At 48.4% G+C, this 17801-nt stretch overlaps 1 pseudogene; it reads left to right on the top strand.

Annotated features, from left to right (window-relative positions):
• LOC135506602 (E3 ubiquitin-protein ligase RNF38-like) overlaps window positions 1-17384 on the top strand; it is a 59327-nt pseudogene extending 41943 nt beyond the window's left edge.
• Window positions 17385-17801: the final 417 nt, after the last annotated feature.

Here is a 17801-nt window from a genome sequence, read left to right as displayed (position 1 = left end):
GTTAGCAGTCAGCCAGCCAGCCAGTCAGCCAACCAGTTAGCCAGCCAGTTAGCCAACCAGTCAGCCAACCAGTCAGCCAGTTAGCCAGCCAGTCAGCCAGTTAACAGCCAGTCAGTCAGCCAGCCAGCCAGTTAGTCAGGAGTGCTGAGCTCTAGTCAATATTGACCAGTAAGAAGATGATGATGATGATGATGATGATTGTAACTATGGTGATGACATTGTGTTGATGTATGATACTTATCAGAGTGATGAAGACTTAACTCTCCTCCCTCCTTTCCTCCAGTCCTCCAGCTGGGAGCCAGCGTGGGGCTCTCCCGCACCCCCGTCACCTCCCCCTCCTCCTCCCCACCACCCATCCCCTCCTCCCCCTCCATCCGACTGGACCCCAGGACCAAAGCTTCCGCCACCACTACCCTCACCCCCACCAGAGCTGAGGGGACCCCCCTCCTCCCCTACGGCCAGCCCCCAGCCCCTGCCGGTGGGGGCGTGAGGAGCCTCGAGCGTTCCACCCACCTGCCCTGTCTCCACGGTTACTGCACCCCGCTGTCCATCATTCTCATCAAGCAGCTCACCACCACACACAGCAGCAAGGAGCCATGGTCATGGACCTTCATGAACAGGTGAGACTGGGAGAGGGAGGGGGCCTATATTAACAGGTTAGACTGGGAGAGGGAGGGGGCCTATATTAACAGGTTAGACTGGGAGAGGGAGGGGGGCCTATATTAACAGGTTAGACTGGGAGAGGGAGGGGGCCTATATTAACAGGTTAGACTGGGAGAGGGAGGGGGCCTATATTAACAGGTTAGACTGGGAGAGGGAGGGGGGCCTATATTAACAGGTTAGACTGGGAGAGGGAGGGGGGCCTATATTAACAGGTTAGACTGGGAGAGGGAGGGAGGGCCTATATTAACAGGTTAGACTGGGAGAGGGAGGGAGGGCCTATATTAACAGGTTAGACTGGGAGAGGGAGGGGGGCCTATATTAACAGGTTAGACTGGGAGAGGGAGGGGGGTCTATATTAACAGGTTAGACTGGGAGAGGGAGGGAGGGCCTATATTAACAGGTTAGACTGGGAGAGGGAGGGGGCCTATATTAACAGGTTAGACTGGGAGAGGGAGGGGGCCTATATTAACAGGTTAGACTGGGAGAGGGAGGGGGACCTATATTAACAGGTTAGACTGGGAGAGGGAGGGGCCTATATTAACAGGTTAGACTGGGAGAGGGAGGGGGCCTATATTAACAGGTTAGACTGGGAGAGGGAGGGGGGGCCTATATTAACAGGTTAGACTGGGAGAGGGAGGGGCCTATATTAACAGGTTAGACTGGGAGAGGGAGGGGGGGCCTATATTAACAGGTTAGACTGGGAGAGGGAGGGGGCCTATATTAACAGGTTAGACTGGGAGAGGGAGGGGGGACCTATATTAACAGGTTAGACTGGGAGAGGGAGGGACCTATATTAACAGGTTAGACTGGGAGAGGGAGGGGGGGGGCCTATATTAACAGGTTAGACTGGGAGAGGGAGGGGGGGACCTATATTAACAGGTTAGACTGGGAGAGGGAGGGAGGGCCTATATTAACAGGTTAGACTGGGAGAGGGAGGGAGGGCCTATATTAACAGGTTAGACTGGGAGAGGGAGGGGGGCCTATATTAACAGGTTAGACTGGGAGAGGGAGGGGACTATATTAACAGGTTAGACTGGGAGAGGGAGGGGGCCTATATTAACAGGTTAGACTGGGAGAGGGAGGGGGGGCCTATATTAACAGGTTAGACTGGGAGAGGGAGGGAGGGCCTATATTAACAGGTTAGACTGGGAGAGGGAGGGGGCCTATATTAACAGGTGAGACTGGGGAGGGAGTTAGGGGGCCTATATTAACAGGTTAGACTGGGAGAGGGGGGGGGGCCTATATTAACAGGTTAGACTGGGAGAGGGAGGGGGCCTATATTAACAGGTTAGACTGGGAGAGGGGGGGGTCTATATTAACAGGTTAGACTGGGAGAGGGAGGGAGGGGACCTGTGTTGAGGGCAATGATATAAAATGCTAACCTCCCTGGTTATTATAATGGTGAGAGGTTAGCATGTCTTAGAGGGATTATGATATAAAATGCTAACCTCCCTGGTTATTGTAATGGTGAGAGGTTAGCTTGTCTTGGAGAGGTTATGATATAAAATGCTAACCTCCCTGGTTATTGTAATGGTGAGCGGTCCCATCGGGTGGCTCACAATTGGCCCAGTGTTGTCCGGGTTTGGCCGTCATTGTAAATAAGAATTTGTTCTTAACTGACTTTCCAAGTTAAATAAAAACTATTTTTTAATTTAATATATTAACTCTCTCTCTCTCCAACAGGCCTCAGTCCCCGTCTCCTATATATTAACTCTCTCTCTCTCCAACAGGCCTCAGTCCCATTCTCCTATATATTAACTCTCTCTCTCTCTCTCTCTCTCTCCAACAGGCCTCAGTCCCCGTCTCCTATATATTAACTCTCTCTCTCCAACAGGCCTCAGTCCCCGTCTCCTATATATTAACTCTCTCTCTCCAACAGGCCTCAGTCCCCGTCTCCTATATATTAACTCTCTCTCTCCAACAGGCCTCAGTCCCAGTCTCCTATATATAAACTCTCCCTCTCTCTCTCTCTCTCTCTCTCTCTCTCTCCAACAGGCCTCAGTCCCCGTCTCCTATATATTAACTCTCTCTCTCTCCAACAGGCCTCAGTCCCAGTCTCCTATATATAAACTCTCTCTCTCTCTCTCTCTCTCTCAACAGGCCTCAGTCCCCGTCTCCTATATATACACTCTCTCTCTCTCCAACAGGCCTCAGTCCCCGTCTCCTATATATTAACTCTCTCTCTTTCTCCAACAGGCCTCAGTCCCCGTCTCCTATATATTAACTCTCTCTCTCTCCAACAGGCCTCAGTCCCCGTCTCCTATATATTAACTCTCTCTCTCCAACAGGCCTCAGTCCCCGTCTCCTATATATTAACTCTCTCTCTCTCCAACAGGCCTCAGTCCCCGTCTCCTATACGGTGACTCCTGTCCCTTCTCATCATGGTCTGGTAGCTCCTCTGTATACAGGACAGCACCTCCCTCCTGTCTGTTCCTCTCAACAACAGATCCCAGCATGCAGTGTGGTCTTCAGTACAGGACAACACTACCACCCTGTGAGTAGAGACAGTAGTGTGTGTGTGGTCTTCAGGACAACACTACCACCCTGTGAGTAGAGACAGTGGTGTGTGTGTGTGGTCTTCAGTACAACACTACCACCCTGTGAGTAGAGACAGTGGTGTGTGTGTGGTCTTCAGTACAACACTACCACCCTGTGAGTAGAGACAGTTTGAACATTTCAGTGTGTGTGTCTGGTCCAGGACAACACTTCCACCCTGTGAGTAGAGACAGTAGTGTGTGTGTGTGGTCTTCAGTACAACACTACCACCCTGTGAGTAGAGACAGTGGTGTGTGTGTGTGTGTGTGTGTGTGTGTGGTCTTCAGTACAACACTACCACCTTGAATTGGTTCTCCTGGGTCATGTTCAAGAGGCCACAACACTTTGAACATTTCAGCTACAAATGTCTAGTCTGGATACCAGTCAGCTATCATTCCACTCCTTGGTCTAGTCTGGATACCAGTCAGCTATCATTCCACTCCTTGGTCTAGTCTGGATACCAGTCAGCTATCATTCCACTCCTTGGTCTAGTCTGGATACCAGTCTGCTATCATTCCACTCCTTGGTCTAGTCTGGATACCAGTCAGCTATCATTCCACTCCTTGGTCTAGTCTGGATACCATTCTGCTATCATTCCACTCCTTGGTCTAGTCTGGATACCAGTCAGCTATCATACCAGTCTGTCTACCTGTCATTCTACTCCTTGGTCTAGTCTGGATACCAGTCAGCTATCATTCCACTCCTTGGTCTAGTCTGGATACCAGTCAGCTATCATTCCACTCCTTGGTCTAGTCTGGATACCAGTCAGCTATCATTCCACTCCTTGGTCTAGTCTGGATACCAGTCAGCTATCATTCCACTCCTTGGTCTAGTCTGGATACCAGTCAGCTATCATTCCACTCCTTGGTCTAGTCTGGATACCAGTCAGCTATCATTCCACTCCTTGGTCTAGTCTGGATACCAGTCAGCTATCATTCCACTCCTTTGGTCTAGTCTGGTACCAGTCAGCTATCATTCCACTCCTTGGTCTAGTCTGGATACCAGTCAGCTATCATTCTACTCCTTGGTCTAGTCTGGATACCAGTCAGCTATCATTCCACTCCTTGGTCTAGTCTGGATACCAGTCAGCTATCATTCCACTCCTTGGTCTAGTCTGGATACCAGTCAGCTATCATTCCACTCCTTGGTCTAGTCTGGATACCAGTCAGTCTGCTATCATTCCACTCCTTGGTCTAGTCTGGATACCAGTCAGTCTGCTATCATTCCACTCCTTGGTCTAGTCTGGATACCAGTCAGCTATCATTCCACTCCTTGGTCTAGTCTGGATACCAGTCAGTCAGCTACCATTCCACTCCTTGGTCTAGTCTGGTACCAGTCAGCTATCATTCCACTCCTTGGTCTAGTCTGGTACCAGTCAGCTATCATTCCACTCCTTGGTCTAGTCTGGTACCAGTCTGCTATCATTTCACTCCTTGGTCTAGTCTGGATACCAGTCAGTCTGCTATCATTCCACTCCTTGGTCTAGTCTGGATACCAGTCAGCTATCATTCCACTCCTTGGTCTAGTCTGGATACCAGTCAGTCATTCCACTCCTTGCTATACCATTCCACTCCTTGGTCTAGTCTGGTACCAGTCAGCTATCATTCCACTCCTTGGTCTAGTCTGGTACCAGTCAGCTATCAGCTATCATTCCACTCCTTGGTCTAGTCTGGATACCAGTCAGCTATCATTCCACTCCTTGGTCTAGTCTGGATACCAGTCAGCTATCATTCCACTCCTTGGTCTAGTCTGGATACCAGTCAGCTATCATTCCACTCCTTGGTCTAGTCTGGATACCAGTCAGCTATCATTCCACTCCTTGGTCTAGTCTGGATACCAGTCAGCTATCATTCCACTCCTTGGTCTAGTCTGGATACCAGTCAGCTATCATTCCACTCCTTGGTCTAGTCTGGTACCAGTCAGCTATCATTCCACTCCTTGGTCTAGTCTGGATACCAGTCAGCTATCATTCTACTCCTTGGTCTAGTCTGGATACCAGTCAGCTATCATTCCACTCCTTGGTCTAGTCTGGATACCAGTCAGCTACCATTCCACTCCTTCGTCTAGTCTGGATACCAGTCAGCTATCATTCCACTCCTTGGTCTAGTCTGGATACCAGTCAGCTACCATTCCACTCCTTGGTCTAGTCTGGATACCAGTCAGCTATCATTCCACTCCTTGGTCTAGTCTGGATACCAGTCAGCTATCATTCCACTCCTTGGTCTAGTCTGGATACCAGTCAGCTACCATTCCACTCCTTGGTCTAGTCTGGATACCAGTCAGCTATCATTCCACTCCTTGGTCTAGCCTGGATACCAGTCAGCTATCATTACACTCCTTGGTCTAGCCTGGATACCAGTCAGCTACCATTCCACTCCTTGGTCTAGCCTGGATACCAGTCAGCTATCATTCCACTCCTTGGTCTAGTCTGGATACCAGTCAGCTATCATACCAGTCTGTCTACCTGTCATTCCACTCCTTGGTCTAGTCTGGATACCAGTCAGCTATCATTCCACTCCTTGGTCTAGTCTGGATACCAGTCAGCTATCATACCAGTCTGTCTAGCTATCATTCCACATTCCTTGGTCTAGTCTGGGTACCAGTCAGTCATACCAGCTATCATTCCACTCATTGGTCTAGTCTGGATACCAGTCTGCCATCATACCAGTCTGTCTAGCTATCATTCCACTCCTTGGTCTAGTCTGGATACCAGTCAGTCAGCTGTCTCCTATTCCACTCCTTGGTCTATTCTGGGTACCAGTCAGTCAGCTATCATTCCACTCATTGGTCTAGTCTGGGTACCAGTCAGTCAGCTATCATTTCACTCCTTGGTCTCGTCTGGTACCAGTCAGCTATCATTCCACTCATTGGTCTAGTCTGGGTACCAGTCAGTCAGCTATCATTTCACTCCTTGGTCTAGTCTGGGTACCAGTCAGTCAGCTATCATTTCACTCCTTGGTCTAGTCTGGATACCAGTCAGCTATCATTCCACTCCTTGGTCTAGTCTGGGTACCAGTCAGTCAGCTATCATTCCACTCATTGGTCTAGTCTGGGTACCAGTCAGTCAGCTATCATTTCACTCCTTGGTCTCGTCTGGTACCAGTCAGCTATCATTCCACTCCTTGGTCTAGTCTGGATACCAGTCAGCTATCATTCCACTCCTTGGTCTAGTCTGGATACCAGTCAGTCTGCTATCATTCCACTCCTTGGTCTAGTCTGGATACCAGTCAGCTATCATTCCACTCCTTGGTCTAGTCTGGTACCAGTCTGCTATCATTCCACTCCTTGGTCTAGTCTGGATACCAGTCAGCTATCATTCCACTCCTTGGTCTAGTCTGGATACCAGTCAGCTATCATTCCACTCCTTGGTCTAGTCTGGATACCAGTCAGCTATCATTCCACTCCTTGGTCTAGTCTGGTACCAGTCAGCTATCATTCCACTCCTTGGTCTAGTCTGGATACCAGTCAGCTATCATTCCACTCCTTGGTCTAGTCTGGTACCAGTCATCATACGCTATCATTCCACTCCTTGGTCTAGTCTGGATACCAGTCAGCTATCATTCCACTCCTTGGTCTAGTCTGGATACCAGTCAGCTATCATTCCACTCCTTGGTCTAGTCTGGATACCAGTCAGCTACCATTCCACTCCTTGGTCTAGTCTGGGTACCAGTCAGCTATCATTCCACTCCTTGGTCTAGTCTGGATACCAGTCAGCTATCATTCTACTCCTTGGTCTAGTACCAGTCAGCTATCATTCCACTCCTTGGTCTAGTCTGGTTACCAGTCAGCTATCATTCCACTCCTTGGTCTAGTCTGGGTACCAGTCAGCTATCATTCCACTCCTTGGTCTAGTCTGGATACCAGTCAGCTATCATTCTACTCCTTGGTCTAGTCTAGTACCAGTCAGCTATCATTCCACTCCTTGGTCTAGTCTGGTACCAGTCAGCTATCATTCCACTCCTTGGTCTAGTCTGGATACCAGTCAGCTATCATTCCACTCATTGGTCTAGTCTGGATACCAGTCTGCTATCATTCCACTCCTTGGTCTAGTCTGGATACCAGTCAGCTATCATTCCACTCCTTGGTCTAGTCTGGATACCAGTCAGCTATCATTCCACTCCTTGGTCTAGTCTGGATACCAGTCAGCTATCATTCCACTCCTTGGTCTAGTCTGGATACCAGTCAGCTATCATACCAGTCTGTCTAGCTATCATTCCACTCCTTGGTCTAGTCTGGATACCAGTCAGCTATCATACCAGTCTGTCTCCCTATCATTCTACTCCTTGGTCTATTCTGGTACCATTCTGCTATCATTCCACTCCTTGGTCTAGTCTGGATACCAGTCAGCTATCATTCCACTCCTTGGTCTAGTCTGGATACCAGTCAGCTATCATTCCACTCCTTGGTCTAGTCTGGATACCAGTCAGCTATCATACCAGTCTGTCTCCCTATCTTTCTACTCCTTGGTCTATTCTGGTACCATTCTGCTATCATTCCACTCCTTGGTCTAGTCTGGATACCAGTCAGCTATCATTCCACTCCTTGGTCTAGTCTGGATACCAGTCAGCTATCATTCCACTCCTTGGTCTAGTCTGGATACCAGTCAGCTATCATTCCACTCCTTGGTCTAGTCTGGATACCAGTCAGCTATCATTCCACTCCTTGGTCTAGTCTGGTACCAGTCAGCTATCATTCCACTCCTTGGTCTAGTCTGGATACCAGTCAGCTATCATTCCACTCCTTGGTCTAGTCTGGATACCAGTCAGCTATCATTCCACTCCTTGGTCTAGTCTGGATTCCAGTCAGCTACCATTCCACTCCTTCGTCTAGTCTGGATACCAGTCAGCTATCATTCCACTCCTTGGTCTAGTCTGGATACCAGTCAGCTACCATTCCACTCCTTGGTCTAGTCTGGATACCAGTCAGCTATCATTCTACTCCTTGGTCTAGTCTGGATACCAGTCAGCTATCATTCCACTCCTTGGTCTAGTCTGGATACCAGTCAGCTACCATTCCACTCCTTCGTCTAGTCTGGATACCAGTCAGCTATCATTCCACTCCTTGGTCTAGTCTGGATACCAGTCAGCTACCATTCCACTCCTTCGTCTAGTCTGGATACCAGTCAGCTATCATTCCACTCCTTGGTCTAGCCTGGATACCAGTCAGCTACCATTCCACTCCTTGGTCTAGCCTGGATACCAGTCAGTTATCATTCCACTCCTTGGTCTAGTCTGGATACCAGTCAGCTATCATACCAGTCTGTCTACCTGTCATTCCACTCCTTGGTCTAGTCTGGATACCAGTCAGCTATCATTCCACTCCTTGGTCTAGTCTGGATACCAGTCAGCTATCATACCAGTCTGTCTAGCTATCATTCCACTCCTTGGTCTAGTCTGGGTACCAGTCAGTCAGCTATCATTCCACTCATTGGTCTAGTCTGGATACCAGTCTGCCATCATACCAGTCTGTCTAGCTATCATTCCACTCCTTGGTCTAGTCTGGGTACCAGTCAGTCAGCTATCATTCCACTCCTTGGTCTAGTCTGGGTACCAGTCAGTCAGCTATCATTTCACTCCTTGGTCTAGTCTGGGTACCAGTCAGTCAGCTATCATTCCACTCATTGGTCTAGTCTGGGTACCAGTCAGTCAGCTATCATTTCACTCCTTGGTCTAGTCTGGGTACTCGTCTGGTACCAGTCAGCTATCATTCCACTCATTGGTCTAGTCTGGGTACCAGTCAGTCATCTATCATTTCACTCCTTGGTCTAGTCTGGGTACCAGTCAGTCAGCTATCATTTCACTCCTTGGTCTAGTCTGGATACCAGTCAGCTATCATTCCACTCCTTGGTCTAGTCTGGGTACCAGTCAGTCAGCTATCATTCCACTCATTGGTCTAGTCTGGGTACCAGTCAGTCAGCTATCATTTCACTCCTTGGTCTCGTCTGGTACCAGTCAGCTATCATTCCACTCCTTGGTCTAGTCTGGATACCAGTCAGCTATCATTCCACTCCTTGGTCTAGTCTGGTACCAGTCTGCTATCATTCCACTCCTTGGTCTAGTCTGGATACCAGTCAGCTATCATTCCACTCCTTGGTCTAGTCTGGTACCAGTCAGCTATCATTCCACTCCTTGGTCTAGTCTGGATACCAGTCAGCTATCATTCCACTCCTTGGTCTAGTCTGGTACCAGTCTGCTATCATTCCACTCCTTGGTCTAGTCTGGATACCAGTCAGCTATCATTCCACTCCTTGGTCTAGTCTGGATACCAGTCAGCTATCATTCCACTCCTTGGTCTAGTCTGGATACCAGTCAGCTATCATTCTACTCCTTGGTCTAGTCTAGTACCAGTCAGCTATCATTCCACTCCTTGGTCTAGTCTGGATACCAGTCAGCTACCATTCCACTCCTTGGTCTAGTCTGGATACCAGTCAGCTATCATTCTACTCCTTGGTCTAGTCTAGTACCAGTCAGCTATCATTCCACTCCTTGGTCTAGTCTGGATACCAGTCAGCTATCATTCCACTCCTTGGTCTAGTCTGGGTACCAGTCAGCTATCATTCCACTCCTTGGTCTAGTCTGGATACCAGTCAGCTATCATTCTACTCCTTGGTCTAGTCTGGTACCAGTCAGCTATCATTCCACTCCTTGGTCTAGTCTGGATACCAGTCAGCTATCATTCCACTCCTTGGTCTAGCCTGGATACCAGTCAGCTATCATTCCACTCATTGGTCTAGTCTGGATACCAGTCTGCTATCATTCCACCCCTTGGTCTAGTCTGGATACCAGTCAGCTATCATTCCACTCCTTGGTCTAGTCTGGATACCAGTCAGCTATCATTCCACTCCTTGGTCTAGTCTGGATACCAGTCAGCTATCATTCCACTCCTTGGTCTAGTCTGGATACCAGTCAGCTATCATAGTCTGGTACCTGTTGTAATGACGTTGCTATGCTTGTTGTTGTTTCCTGTCCCCTGGTGTAATGACGTTGCTATGCTTGTTGGTGTCTCCTGTCCCCTGTTGTAATGATGTTGCTATGCTTGTTGGTGTTTCCTGTCCCCTGTTGTAATGATGTTGCTATGCTTGTTGGTGTTTGCTGTCCCCTGGTGGCAGAAATAATGAAATGCAGATATGTCATTGCCATGCACAGTAGTATCAAACCTCACTTTCTCTCTCTCTCTCTCTCAGATGCTGGGGGCGTGTTCGGTGCAGCATTTACCTGTGCCCTACTCCTTTCCCTCCCTCCTCTCCAATGATCCTCCTTTCCTCCTCCCCCCTCCCCACCTCTCTCACCACCCCCCTCACCTCCCTCCACCCGGACACTTCCTTCCCTTCCCGACACAACAGTCCAGATCGGTAAGAAACACATCACTCTTGATTTTCATCGTAATCAGGAATTGTATTTATGACGGTTTCTCCAAGGATCCAATCTAGTTTTTGTTTTTAATGTCCGTGTTTTTTCAAAGTACCCACTCTAGTTTGTTTTTAATATCATGCAATAGATGTAATGACTCTTCAATACACTCTTATTTACAATGGCGGCCTACCCTGTCCAAACCCTCCCCTAACCCGGACGACACTGGGCCAATCGTGTGCCGCCCTGGGGGACTACCCAGGCCCTCTATCCATTGAGGTAGTGGCGCCGTCCAGGCCCTCTAACCATTGAGGTAGTGGCGCCGTCCAGGCCCTCTATCCATTGAGGTAGTGGCGCCGTCCAGGCCCTCTAACCATTGAGGTAGTGGCGCCGTCCAGGCCCTCTAACCATTGAGGTAGTGGCGCCGTCCAGGCCCTCTAACCATTGAGGTAGTGGCGCCGTCCAGGCCCTCTAACCATTGAGGTAGTGGCGCCGTCCAGGCCCTCTAACCAGTGAGGTAGTGGCGCCGTCCAGGCCCTCTATCCAGTGAGGTAGTGGCGCCGTCCAGGCCCTCTAACCATTGAGGTAGTGGCGCCGTCCAGGCCCTCTCCATTGAGGTAGTGGCGCCGTCCAGGCCCTCTAACCAGTGAGGTAGTGGCGCCGTCCAGGCCCTCTAACCATTGAGGTAGTGGCGCCGTCCAGGCCCTCTATCCATTGAGGTAGTGGCGCCGTCCAGGCCCTCTATCCACTGAGGTAGTGGCGCCGTCCAGGCCCTCTATCCATTGAGGTAGTGGCGCCTTCCAGGCCCTCTAACCATTGAGGTAGTGGCGCCGTCCAGGCTCTGGTTTTGTAATGTGGAATCTGCATTGTTACTACTTTGTTAAATACGTTGCTGCTGTTCTGCTTAGTCACAGAATGGTTAAGTTAAGTCTCATGTTCTCATCTTAAACTGCCTTCTATTCACTATGTGCTCACTTTGACTAATTACCATTAGTGAAAGTGACTTGACATAACAGTTTTAGAGTCCATTATACACTTTCCCCCCTGGCCTAGAGAACCCTTGAGACTAGAGAACAAGTTGTAACAGCACATAGTCCCCTTATGTCTGCCTATGACCCTTCATAGCCATTTTAATATGCCTATGACCCTTCATAGCCCTTTTAATATGCCTATGACCCTTCATAGCCCTTTTAATATGCCTATGACCCTTCATAGCCCTTTTAATATACCTATGACCCTTCATAGCCCTTTTAATATGCCTATGACCCTTCATAGCCCTTTTAATATGCCCATGAACCTTCATAGCCCTTTTTAATATGCCCATGACCCTTCATAGCCCTTTTAATATGCCCATGACCCTTCATTGCCCTTTTAATATGCCCGTGACCCTTCATAGCCCTTTTTGTATGCTTATGACCCTTCATAGCCCTTTTAATATGCCCATGACCCTTCATAGCCCTTTTTGTATGCTTATGACCCTACATAACCCTTTGTATCCCTGTCATAGCCGTTGCAGAGGATAGAGAACGAGGTGGAGCTGCTTGGAGAGCACCTGTCTGTGGGAGGGGGGTTCAACTACCCTCATGGAGGACACCACCCCCTCCTCCCTGCCCCCTCCACACCCCTCCAGTTCCTGTCTCATCACGAGTCCCTGTCACAGGAGCTGTTCGGAGTGGTAAGACGCCCCCCCCAACCCCCAGTACATCTCTCACCCTTCCTCCCTGCCCCCTCCAGTTCCTGTCTCATCACGACTCCCTGTCACAGGAGCTGTTCGGAGTGACGTAACCCCCAGACATCTCTCACCCTCCTCCCTGCCCCCTCCAGCCCCCCCCAGTTCCTGTCATCATCCGACCAACCCCTAACCCCCAGTACATCTCTCACCCTTCCTCCCTGCCCCCTCCAGTTCCTGTCTCATCACGACACAGGAGCTGTTCGCACATACCTCATGCTAGCCATCAAAACACCTACCCAGGGGCTGTCTTGCACGGCCACTGTTTAAGTATTTGTAGTTATTATGGATCCCCATTAGTTCCTGTCAAGGCAGCAGCTACTCTTCCTGGGGTTTATTATGGATCATTAGCAAGCTACTCTTCCTGGGGTTTATTATGGATCCCCATTTAGTTCCTGCCAAGGCAGCAGCTACTCTTCCTGGGGTTTATTATGGATCCCCATTTAGTTCCTGCCAAGGCAGCAGCTACTCTTCCTGGGGTTTATTATGGATCCCCATTAGTTCCTGCCAAGGCAGCAGCTACTCTTCCTGGGGTTTGTTAGTTCCAAGGCAGCAGCTATTATGGATCCCCATTAGTTCCTGTCAAGGCAGCAGCTACTCTTCCTGGGGTTTATTATGGATCCCCATTAGTTCCTGCCAAGGCAGCAGCTACTCTTCCTGGGGTTTATTATGGATCCCCATTTAGTTCCTGCCAAGGCAGCAGCTACTCTTCCTGGGGTTTATTATGGATCCCCATTTAGTTCCTGCCAAGGCAGCAGCTACTCTTCCTGGGGTTTATTATGGATCCCCATTAGTTCCTGCCAAGGCAGCAGCTACTCTTCCTGGGGTCCAGCAGAATTAAGGCAGTTATGCATTTTTAAAAACTATACAATGCATTCACAACATGTTATAATAACAGTATGTTACACACACACGGAGAACAACGTCCTCACCTCTATGAAGGGTTCTTACCATTCCTTCCTCTGTCCCTCTCTCAGCCGTACCCCCACTTCATGCCTCGGCGAATCACAGGGCGTCGTTACCGCTCCCAGCAGACCGTGCCCCCGCCCCCCTACCACCCAGGCTTCCTGCCTTACTTCCTGTGAGTACTTCTTCTTCTCTTGTTGTTGTAGCAGCGTCTGGTATGCAGTACACGGTGGAACAAATCATGGGTTCATATGGCATAATACTGTGTGATGTTATTTTAGGCATGGTGATCATTATGTTTATTCCAATGTATCTCCTCTCTCCCCCTCTTCTCTCTCTCCTCTCTCCCTCTTCTCTCTCTTCTCTCTCTCTCTCTCTCTCTCTCTCTCTCTCTCTCTCTCTCTCTCTCTCTCTCTCTCTCTCTCTCTCTCTCTCTCTCTCTCTCTCTCTCTCTCTCTCTCCTCTTCTCTCTCTTTCTCTCTCTCTCTCTCTCTCTCTCTCTCTCTCTCTCTCTCTCTCTCTCTCTCTCTCTCTCTCTCTCCATCTCTCTCTCTCTCTCCATCCTCTCTCTCTCTCTCTCCTCTCTCTCCATCTCTCTCTCTCTCTCCATCTCTTCTCTCTCTCCTCCATCTCTCCCTCTCTCTCTCTTCTCTCTCTCCTCCTCTTCTCTCTCTCCATCTCTCCTCTCTCCCCCTCTTCTCTCTCTCCATCTCCCCTCTCTCCCCCTCTCTCTCCATCTCTCCTCTCTCTCCATCTCTCCTCTCTCTCCATCTCTCTCCTCTCTCTCTCCTCTCTCTCCTCTCTCTCCATCTCTCCTCTCTCTCCATCTCTCCTCTCTCACAGGTCGATGCTTCCAGTGGGTCCTACAGTCGGTCCTACCATCAGTCTAGAGTTAGATGTGGATGATGGAGAGGTAGAGAACTATGAAGTAAGCTAGCTACATCTATATGGTCTAGTGTAGTGGAGGTAAGCTAGCCACAGAGCTAACTATACATCTAAATGGTCTAGTGGAGGTAAGCTAGCCACAGAGCTAACAAGACATCTATATGGTGTAGTGGAGGTAAGCTAGCCACAGAGCTAACAAGACATATATATGGTGTAGTGTAGTGGAGGTAAGCTAGCAACAGAGCTAACTATACATCTATATGGTGTAGTGGAGGTGAGCTAGCCACAGAGCTAACAATACATCTATTTGGTGTAGTGGAGGTGAGCTAGCCACAGAGCTAACAATACATCTATATGTTGTAGTGGAGGTAAGCTAGCCACAGAGCTAACAATACATCTATATGGTGTAGTGGAGGTAAGCTAGCCACAGAGCTAACTATACATCTATATGGTGTAGTGGAGGTAAGCTAGCCACAGAGCTAACTATACATCTATATGGTGTAGTGGAGGTAAGCTAGCCACAGAGCTAACTATACATCTATTTGGTGTAGTGGAGGTGAGCTAGCCACAGAGCTAACAATACATCTATATGGTGTAGTGGAGGTGAGCTAGCCACAGAGCTAACAATACATCTATTTGGTGTAGTGGAGGTGAGCTAGCCACAGAGCTAACTATACATCTATATGGTGTAGTGGAGGTAAGCTAGCAGAGCTAACAGAGCTAACAACAGAGCTAACATACATATTTGGTGTAGTGGAGGTGAGCTAGCCACAGAGCTAACTATACATCTATATGGTGTAGTGGAGGTGAGCTAGCCACAGAGCTAACAATACATCTATATGGTCTAGTGGAGGTTAGCTAGCCACAGAGCTAACTATACATCTATATGGTGTAGTCAACTCTAATGTAGTGAAGGTAGTTTTAATGAACTATTTAGCTGAAGAATCTAGCCTCGTTTTAGTTCCAATAGCTAATGCCTAGGCTTACGCTCAGTGGGCTAAAATGATTCAAACCTGTTGATTGGTGTGTAGATGTACACTATGCAGAACATGATAGTGTCTATCAATCCCAATGCTGTTATGTCCTCAAGGCTGAAAGCGCCGAGGGTAGATGGGAGGACAATAGGCTCTTCTCTGACCTTTAACCCCTCCTGTCTGACCTCCAGGCCCTGTTGAACCTAGCAGAGCGTCTGGGCGAGGCCAAACCCAGAGGACTGACCAAGGCTGACATAGAACAGCTTCCCTCCTACCGCTTCAACCCCAACAACCACCAATCAGAACAGACACTGTGAGTAGAATCCCTTCAACAACCACCAATCAGAACAGACACTGTGAGTAGAGTCCCTTCAACCCCCACCAATCAGAACAGACACTGTGAGTAGAGTCCCTTCAACAACCACCAATCAGAACAGACACTGTGAGTAGAGTCCCTTCAACAACCACCAATCAGAACAGACACTGTGAGTAGAGTCCCTTCAACCCCCACCAATCAGAACAGACACTGTGAGTAGAGTCCCTTCAACAACCACCAATCAGAACAGGCACTGTGAGTAGAGTCCCTTCAACCACCAATCAGAACAGACACTGTGAGTAGAGTCCCTTCAACAACCACCAATCAGAACAGACACTGTGAGTAGAGTCCCTTCAACCACCAATCAGAACAGACACTGTGAGTAGAGTCCCTTCAACAACCACCAATCAGAACAGACACTGTGAGTAGAGTCCCTTCAACAACCACCAATCAGAACAGACCCTGTGAGTAGAGTCCCTCCAACCACCAATTGTTGATGCGTGGTGTGTATGTTGTATTAACGTTGTCTCTCTGTTCCAGGTGCGTGGTGTGTATGTGTGACTTTGAGTCTCGTCAGCTGCTAAGAGTCCTGCCCTGTAACCATGAGTTCCACACCAAGTGTGTTGACAAGTGGCTCAAGGTGAGACAGAGATGGTGATATATCTATACAAGATGCTTTATTTAACAGACAGACAGATGGTGATATATCTATACAAGAGGCTTTATTTAACTGACAGAGATGGTGATATATCAATACAAGAGGCTTTATTTAACAGACAGAGATGGTGATGTATCTATACAAGAGGCTTTATTTAACAGACAGAGATGGTGATATATCTATACAAGAGGCTTTATTTAACTGACAGAGATGGTGATATATCTATACAAGAGGCTTTATTTAACAGACAGAGATGGTGATATATCTATACAAGAGGCTTTATTTAACAGACAGAGATGGTGATATATCTATACAAGATGCTTTATTTAACAGACAGAGATGAAACGTGATCAGGTATCAGGTCTTCCATTCTACAAGATGCTTTATTTAACAGACAGAGATGACGTGATATATCTATACAAGATGCCTTTATTTAAAAGAACTGAGATGGTGTCTCTCTCCAGGCTACAAGAGGCTTTATTTAACAGACAGAATGGTGATCTATCTATACAAGATGCTTAATTTAACAGACAGACAGATGGTGATATGTCTATACCAGGCTAACAGAACGACAGATGTCTGATAATCTTAACCAGGCAACAGATGTGTCCTCTCTGATATATCTAGGCTAACAGAACGATGTCCTCTCTGTCTTCTCAGACAGAGATGGTCCCATATATCTATACAAGATGCTTTATCTTAACAGACAACAGAACTGATGAAACGGTGTCCTTTGATCAGGCTATCAGGTGTCCTTCTGTCATTCCACGCTAACAGAACGTGTGAATTCTCAGGCTAACAGAACTTTGTCATGCACTGGCTAAAGAACGTGAACATCTGTGTATCTCCAGGCTAGAACGTCCTCTCTGTCTCTCTCCAGGCTAACAGAACGTGTCCTCTCTGTCTCTCTCCAGGCTAACAGAACGTGTCCTCTCTGTCTCTCTCCAGGCTAACAGAACGTGTCCTCTCTGTCTCTCTCCAGGCTAACAGAACGTGTCCTCTCTGTCTCTCTCCAGGCTAACAGAACGTGTCCTCTCTGTCTCTCTCCAGGCTAACAGAACGAGTCCTCTGTCTCTCTCCAGGCTAACAGAACGTGTCCTCTCTGTCTCTCTCCAGGCTAACAGAACGTGTCCTCTCTGTCTCTCTCCAGGCTAACAGAACGTGTCCTCTCTGTCTCTCTCCAGGCTAACAGAACGTGTCCCATCTGTCGGGCGGACGCCTCCGAGGTCCATCGGGATTCTGAATGACCTATGACCTCGAGCCCCACAGATCTAGGATCCGCTCAGCCTCCCCACATCCTAACCTGACGCATTAGGGAGTGGAGGGAAACACAACAGGCCTTAGATCAGTGTCTTGGAGCAATGCCCCCTCCGCCAAGTGAACTTTTAAGAAATAGACTGTCTTCTTCCTATGATAATGGTATTCTAATAATGGCCTTTTGACTGACACACACACACACACACACGTACGTACGAGGGGCAGTTGGACTTTTTTCCCCTTGTTGTACTGTCTTCCCTTCCTGAGTCGCGGTTGGAGTTGTCATATGAACGCTGTGTAAGAACTCAGACTCAGTGTGTTGTTGTCCTGACTCACCCCAGTGGAGGAAATGGAAGCCCAAAGATTCTGACCATTATGACATCATCGTCGTCGTTGTTGTTGTTTTTGTTAATCTGAATATTCTGGTCGTGATGAATCATTCAGAACCTGGATTGAGATGCGTTTTCACGAGTGGGGTTATTTTTGGTTTATTAAGGCGCTTTTTCTGCATTTAAATGTTTGTTTTTTT

The sequence above is a fragment of the Oncorhynchus masou genome, chromosome 20, assembly GCF_036934945.1.
Source record: "Oncorhynchus masou masou isolate Uvic2021 chromosome 20, UVic_Omas_1.1, whole genome shotgun sequence".
Taxonomy (NCBI): Eukaryota; Metazoa; Chordata; class Actinopteri; order Salmoniformes; family Salmonidae; genus Oncorhynchus; species Oncorhynchus masou.
Note: the sequence above shows the minus strand (reverse complement) of the source record. Positions and strands in the feature narration are given on the sequence as shown.